Source organism: Hesperophylax consimilis, chromosome 5, assembly GCF_061612785.1.
Source record: "Hesperophylax consimilis isolate HC1 chromosome 5, BYU_Hcon_1.0, whole genome shotgun sequence".
NCBI lineage: Eukaryota > Metazoa > Arthropoda > Insecta > Trichoptera > Limnephilidae > Hesperophylax > Hesperophylax consimilis.
The window spans coordinates 15,675,044-15,683,721 of record NC_142840.1 but is presented as its reverse complement, the minus strand read 5'-3'; positions in this window follow the sequence as shown (position 1 = coordinate 15,683,721).

Sequence of the window (8,678 nt, the reverse complement as noted above, 5' to 3'; positions counted from 1 at the left end):
TAATAACTTTTTTTCTAAAATATCTATCCACATTTTAGTTAACTGTAATATCTTTGACGTTTTTCACAACCTAAGTGAACTCACAGAATGGATTTAAATATTTATAATGTTGTATAAAAACATGGTTAGTATAAAACAAAAATATATTTGTAATAGGCATTAACTTTGTGGCTCGTCATAATTAATAATAAATATAAATAAATTTGTTTAAGACCACTTTAATTTTAATTAGACTCTATTTATCGTTTAGTCCCATTCTAGATATATTTCCAGTAAACCGCTCTGTTATTGCCAGAATTCCCGAAATTACCCCTCCCCCTTTGTTAACCTTCCATTCAAACACCTAAATAAAATATTTTTTTGTGTACATCTGTCACTATTTTGTACCATAGGTTAGTTTTAATATCCTCCTGGTGAAGGAAGGGTGCTTCCGAAACCGGTAGAATGTAATTATAATTAAAGTGGTTTAAAACAAATTTATCTATTTTTATTGTAAAAAAATATATTTTCATATATGCGGAAAGTTATTTCATGTAGGTACTTCAAATAATTATAGAAATTGCTTCATAATGATGAACAACGTTATTTCAAGTGTTGTTATTTTATTATTATTTTATTTCATAGTTATTAAAACCTCAATAAACAAAAGAGAAATCACGCCCAAAACCATTTTTCCACAAATCACCCATATTCCTAATTTGCATTTTATTTTAATTCACATTTAGCCCCGCGAACGTGTTACCCCGCCGTCCCACAGGGGTGCTTCACCCCATATCCCAATTTGCTAAAGGACAAAAAGTACGGCGTGCCCGAGCGTACATTGTATTAATGGTCAGTCGACAGGTTGTGGGGGGAGGCGAGAGTAAATAGCATCACTGGGAATCATTAGCTGTGCCAGTTAACAGAATTCATTTGTATAAACGATGAGATCGGGGATATGCGGGCATAACGAGATGAATGCTGAGGCCGAAAATAAATCGTTAATATTTTTTGAGCTTTGTTTTGAATTCGTTTAAAATTCGAAACTTTTTTTAGTGTGCAATCTTGCAACTTCCGAGTATCAAAGGCTATGCGGGTATGGTAACCCTTAAGATTAGGGATGTTGTGATGAGTGTAACGATTCATCAATTTGTGTCAAGTTAATAATAACGTAAGCTTACTTGGAATTTAAGTTTGTGGCCATGATTTGTTTTTTTTAAACCATCAACCACCTTTGTATCTTAGCATTTTTTTATTGTTATTACCTACCAATAGACTAAACTTACTTAATTGAAAGTTTTATGTAGATTAGTAGACTGCGGTGCTTCGGCATTGCGATAAACATATCGGAAGGCATAACACTGATTAATTATGGGGGTATTATGCCGTGTTCCGTTACTTCCTCCTTCAGGGCTAAAATATGTGGCAACAAGGCATAATACAACAAAAATAATTCGTTTTGATACTTTTGGCCGTGAAAATCTCAAATTATATTGCACCGGAAGGCACTTTGGTGATTATATTTATCTAATATGTTTTTATTATTCATTATAACCACTTGCTAAGCTGCCAAAGCAGTTTGTTAGCATAGTAATTTCACAATAATGATTATAACACTAAATCATAAATATAATGAGAAATGAGAAGAGAAGAATAACATTACAAGCAACTACAATACAATGGCATAAAATGCATATACGAAAATGCATATTTGAAAAAAAAAACAAAGTAGGTGCTCGTTGGCATACACACACTCAACGGCAATAATACAATGACACCTGTAAAGTAATTTTTTTAGTTACTGATAGACTATTGGAATTTCTATCCTCTTTTGTGATAGGGATTTTTTTGGTAGGATTATTTCGGGTTATTATTACGGTACGCTGTTTGGAGGATCCTTTGAAGGAATGGAGGGGGTGAACCTAGGTCTTGAAGAGACCCATGTTGTAGGGGAGAGGAACTACATAGGCCGGCAAGCAGTGAGATGATAACGGATTTTCAGAGTTAATGGATAATTGATGCGGAATAGATGGTTTCCGTCTAAACTTATTCATTATTTTCAAAATAACGGAATTGTAATGCTTTTAGCAGGTTTGATAGCGTTATTGCATAATATAGCACACGCGGAATAAATAAATATTGCTGATTTATTAAAATCCTGTACAAAAGGTGAAAGTAGGCCATTTTTTAATAAACTATAAGTACCTTCATAAAATATCGGAACACATGTTCAATATTGTTCATACAACTGCGTTTATCCAGTTATTGTATAATGACAACATGCGAAAATATTAGAATTTTTATCTACACGTGTTTCGACATCGCAATAACACATTTGTGTTTTACTACTTGTGTTAAATGCCTCCGTTCTTAAGAGGAATACCAATAATTTGAGGAGATTATTAATAAAAAAAAATTTCGAAAAAAATACCCCACTTTTTCCACTGTTCGATTGAAATCTATATTTAATTTTTGACTTTAGTATAAACTTGCTCCTTATGAGGTGAACATTGTTCATGAAACATGTAGAGGTTATATATATATTAAAGTGAGGTAAACAAAGTTATTTGTGTATTATTCTAATGATTATTAATAAATTAGCAATATTTTATATGAGTTTTCTTCGTGTATTTTGATGTTAAGCGGTAGACATTTTCTTCAAACCGATTGATTTCAAAATTGACATTATTCGAACACCGTTGAAAATAATGGAAATCAAAATCAGACGCAAATATTAAATTCGTCCACTTTACATTCTATTACATATTTTATGATTTTTATAAATTTGTCAGGTTTTTCAGCAAAGTAAACATTTTTCTAGTGTTTAAAAAAAATCATACGTTTTGTTTTTAAAATGTTTACAGCTAGACGGTTACTTGAGACCCATCTTTATAGTTATGTTTATCGTGATCATTTTAGCCGGAGAATGAGGTCTATAAAAAATTCCCAATATTAATACGGGCAGTCTCGTTACTGAAAAAAATTTCAAGAGTAAAAAACAACAAAAAAGTACAAAAACTCTGAAATAAACTGTAAAAAATAACCTTTGAACTACATTTTTCGGTTCAAATTTATACAAACGATACCCTTTTAGGGGTGTATCGCAATGTTCAATTCTATTTTATTTGATACGTAATAAAAACAAATTCCTTCGCTGCAATGAATCTGTTTGGGGTAACTCACCGTTTACACCCAAGATTATATGGGAAATGAGCTTTGGTTATCTGTGCTTTTTCCAAAGTGTGTGATAAACACACTTCTCTACTCCACTCTTAGGGTTACCTACTTCTTTTATCGACCCATAAAAATATAATACAAGAAACATTACACCGATTTTGCCAGATTCGGTAAGCCTTAGCAACACTCCTAATTGTATTTAATACCTATAAAGAAATCTTACATATCGATATATAAAGTAACATATAAAGGACTTATGTAACATATTTACACCACATTAAGGGCCAGTTGTTTCACAAAATTTGAATAATTCATCAAATTTCAAAATCGATTTTCAAGTTCTTTTTACACATTATTGTAAGCTGCTTCATAAAAATTAAATAATATCAAAACTTGAAAATTAACTTTGAAATTAGATGAATTCTTTAAATTCTGGGAAACAACACGTCTTTGTATCATATAGCGTAACCTATACGTTGTTAATCTCCGATACCAAATCATGATAATATTTGGTTTCATTTCGTCGCTGAATACTTATTTTCGTATCTTTAATTTGTGTTTAGCATATATTATGTAGGTAACGAAGGATGTTTTCGTGGCCATGGTTTTCTATCAAACACATTGAGTGTACTCTCCATTTATAGATTTAAAATCATTACATCAGTAAATAACATGAACAATGATTAAAAAAACAGACTGCGGTCAGACTGAAAGTGAAAAAAATTCCAAAAAAACGTAGGATAAATTTCTTGGATGCATTAAAGGGGAAGATAGGTTACTGCGACAACGTGTTTGATTGCACTAAACTTTGTCAAACTGACAAATTGACAAACTGGTGATTTTCTGTGGTTAGATTCGCACATAAGCCCGTCGGTTAGACAAGTTGTCACCGGCGGCCATAAACACGTAGTTACCTTTTTGTGTAAAAATGCCTTCCTGTGTTTTTGAGATATGCACATATCATTCGTGAGCAAAAACCAAATCTGATGGAGTTTTTTTTCATTCGCATGTACTCAAAAATCACTTACGATTTGAATAAAAAACAATGCTTTTCGGATAAAATGAAGGGATACAGCAAACGCAAAAAACACATAAGAGTATAAAAACCTAGTGTATTATTCCACTACTTTGCTAGCTCGTTTGTTCGTCAAGATTGAGAATGAAAGTGGCCCACTGACGGGCGAGTATGTGCGTGGCGAGCAATCAATTCTCTTAGCTCGCCTGTGACGTAATGCTTGCCGCGAACATGCACGCCCGTCAGTGGGCTTCGCAACTGGTGTCGCGAGGAGGTAAGAGAAACGAAGGGCGTTCGTAATAATACATCCGTTTCACCCGCTCACATATTTTTTGAATGGCTATCTCTTTCTAATGCGTTACGTTCTTTTAGCTATGTATGATGTTGTTTGAAGCCATTTAATTCATTCACATGTGTGAACGAATATGTATTCGTTGTGGCTTTTCTTTTGTCGCGCGTTTCATTATTCGATTTCAATCTAGAAACTATATTTTTGTTCGATTAGTATGAACATAACTCGTCTTTGTATATTAATGCAATGGTTAGTACTCGTATTGTGTTAAAAAGCTATTGGCGGCAAGCAAAAGTGCCCAAATGGATTAAACCTATTCATCATGTTCACAAATGACGTTAAACATGGCTTTAGAAATAACTGAACATTCACTCTGACACTGAAAAACAAATTGTATGGAAATTTTCTACCTTTCACATTATAGCAGTTGGTATATATGCGTATACTGGTGTAAATGGCTTCTGCGTACAGCAACGGTTATGAAAATGGAACTCAATATCATTAAAAATATAACATAAAATAAAGTAGTAATTTATAATATCTTGGTTTTATAATACATGATGTAGGGTAGTTAGTAGTTACAGCTATAACTCTCCGTAACTTTGGAATGAAATGCCATTGTCTATTCGAACATCGACATCGCTGCAGTTATAAAAAAGCGATTGATTCCCATCTGCAAAGTCAGCCGCACAACAACAGTATTGAGAATTTATAAATTCCTATTATAAGGGATACCTATCTACTTATGTTAGTGATGTTGTGATCATGTTTTAAATACAAAATTAAAACGCAACATTACTGTGATAAATAAATTATGTCTCTTTTTTAAAATTATTGAAGGCAATACTAGCGATTTCTACACGAAAAATTGAAACAAAAAAATTAGAAAAAGGTACGGTCTTATCTAAAAGAGATACGGTAATAATACAGTATGATACAGATTACTGAAGGAGATTGGGTCCCATTAGCTCAATTGGTAGTGCTCGCTCGGGAAGGCGAGGGTCGTGGATTCATGTCCTAGATGCGACCGTATTTTTTCTGTTTAAAATTTTCGTTTATGAATCGCTAATATTGTCTTTAATAATTAAATACCTATTGCAAATTGAGGTTTAAGTAATTAATTTAACCCCAAAAAAATTTTGTGCCGTAACCGCAGAAATACTGAAAACGCCCACCTTTTATAGAGTTATAAAAATTTGCATTGTTATGTAAACCCACCTAATTGTAGGTTGAAGGTAGGTGAACCTGAAGCATTCTATAAAATATTTACAATTATTATGTTCCGTCGCATTTTGAAATAATAACATTTCTATCACTTTGCCAGCCTGATCGAGTTTTACAATGATATGTTTGTTAAGTTTCAGTTGAAGTTCACTTTACAAATTAAATGTATCAAAAAACAGAAATATGAGTGCATTCAAGATGAATAGGGAATTCTCTTCACACCAAAAAATCACTTATTATTAATTATTCACATGTAGAAACACTTTAGACACAAGAATACATAGTTTTTATAATTTTCAAAAATCATTTATTAAAGTTATAATGACTTTAAACACAGGCGCGAACGAAATATTTCAATGCAGCTAAAAACGCCCGGTGATTGATCGAGCGTTCAAGGGTGAACGATGACGTCACTGTTGACCGGCCTGAGTAGATCCTGCAAACCGATGGCGGCGGCGGCGGCAAACGTGTGACGTAGCACTTGTGACGTAGCGGTCAAAATGGCGCATGACCATTTTCAGAGCCGAAATAGCACGCAATTTTTAAAACAACTACAAAAAATTGAAAATGCATTTAAAAAAAAAGAAAAAAAAGAGGCACATAATAAAATAATTATCTTTATTGAAATAAATTATTTACAAAATGCACGAGAATTCCCTATTCTGCTTCTGGTTACGCGCTAAATAGAATGGTTTACAAGTGTATACAATTATGATCGAAAACATATTTTTAAGTTCTATAAGATTAATTTATTCTACGATAAATTTTTCATATTTTTACTTTTAAAATTCCTCCAGTTTGACTCCAACACCAGGGTCTTAGTAATATGTCAAGATTAAATTAAACGGGTGGGGTTGTAAAAACTAGAAAAATATTCAAGTTAACTGACGGTTCCATCAAATTAGCATTCCCATTGAAGGCTTCATGAGTGGTTTATTTCTCCATCGACCTTGCCGCAACTCGGCAAATTGTAACTTGATTCCAGATCTAAATAGCCACAAAAAAAAGACGGCTGAATAATTTAGTGGTCGTTGTTGGTCAAGATCCATTCCGAAATAGACCACCATACAAAATAATACACAAATGGGCCTGGAAATAAGACATTGTATGTAGTTTCTCCGATTCTCTCACTCTCGACTTACGGCGTTTTTTAAGAAGGTCTATTCTTATTAAAAATGAGTTTCTTTTTACACTGAAAATATATTTTGAGAAATTATTAGGGTTGGAGCTTAACCGTACGTAGTGGCATGCATTTATACTAACAACCTTCAAGGAACAATATCACCGACAAAACTTACAGGGTCCATATGAATATTTTTTTCTGAAGTTCGTTCAAATAACTAATATTTTTCTTCATTATAAAAAAACTGAGTTGAATATCTTCTATCAATTTGTTTTAACAAATAACCATACAAAAATATTTCTGTTGAAAATGACTAAAATAAAATTCAAATGTTTGTTAGTTACCGGATCGGATGACTCTTTCTACGCACCCTGAAAGTCATTCTTTACATAAAAAATGCCAATTGCTGCGATTATTTTCCAAGATACATCTCGATGCTCTTATTATATTACATAATTTCTCGGTTGTACGGCCAAAAGCTCCTATATGGTGCAACTTAACTTTACTTTACTATGGGGGCGGAAAAAGCGCAGCCTAAGTGATTAAAAACGAGCCTAAAGTATGTGGCGCTATTTCAAGTAACTATTATTTCCGGTAATAACTAAGAAAATTGTAATGTCACTTATATACAATAGAGAAGAACACAATAAATGAGATGTGGGCGTGTTTCGTTGAGGCCAATTGGGCCTTGAATTTCCGATAAAAACCAAAATTAATCATCATGATTTTATTCAAAAGGTTATAAACGGTGTGTATATGTGGGTGTATTTGAACGTCGTTACAGAACTTTCAAATTCTTTATTTAAGCACAGGTAGTTTCATCAAATTTCAAAGTTGTTTTTCAAGGTATGTGCAACTTATATTCAAGTCCTGTTATTATTTCAGTTCTTTTAAGCAACTGGCCATTAACGATATAATAACATAACTTAAATATTACTTCCACAGAACTGTAAAAATAATGTTGAAGTTCGACGGTTTTTTCAAATTCTGTGAAACAACGCGTCCTAAGTGTTTCTTTCGGTGAATGTGCAAATAGGAATACTGCGGCATTGACATGCATTCAAGTGCTGCAAAACGCATTAGTCTAGGGATATTAATTTTGGAATTTCAATAATTTTTTTACTGCTTACAAGCATGTTTTATAAGGTTTTCTTCGTCAGGGTGCGTTTATCCAGTCAAAAAAACATTTTAAGAGACCAACATATCCTTGTGTTTAATATATTATTATTATATAAATTAAAATGACACAGATGAAAGAGTTTGCAATTATTGAAGAAAGTAAAAATATAAACCTTAAAAAATAAACAGTAAATTTGTAATTGCAAACAATAACATTCTACCGTAAAATTAATAAGTTACTAATAGTGCTTGCTCTCTCTGGCAATATCAAGTTCATCTTTCTCTCAGAAGACGTAAATATGTGGGCACCCAGGGGCGTATATAAGGGGGTTCAAACCCCACATCGGCATCTGTTTTGTTTAGGAAAGAGAGAATAGTACTCATGATTACATTCCTGGAAAATAGAATACACAATATTATTTGCACCATCTCTTTTAGCGACGTGAGGTGTAAGTAGAGGTACCATTTTTTTAACCCCCCCCCCCTCTTCTCCCTTGCCTTACCCTTAGGGTCGACCCCCCCTCCCTTGTGTTTGCTATAGCTACGCTACTGTAAGGTACCTATTTCATAATGGTATAAACGTGAAAATGTCGAATCTTGATGGTATTTTGCTATTTTTGTGAACCTTGTTTTTCGCATCCACCATCTTCTCGTAGACATCTCAGTGACCCTATTTTGCTTTCATTGGTGATATCTTTCAATGGCTTCGCTGAATGTCTGGCCGTATTTCTTCCTACGCAGTAAACTTT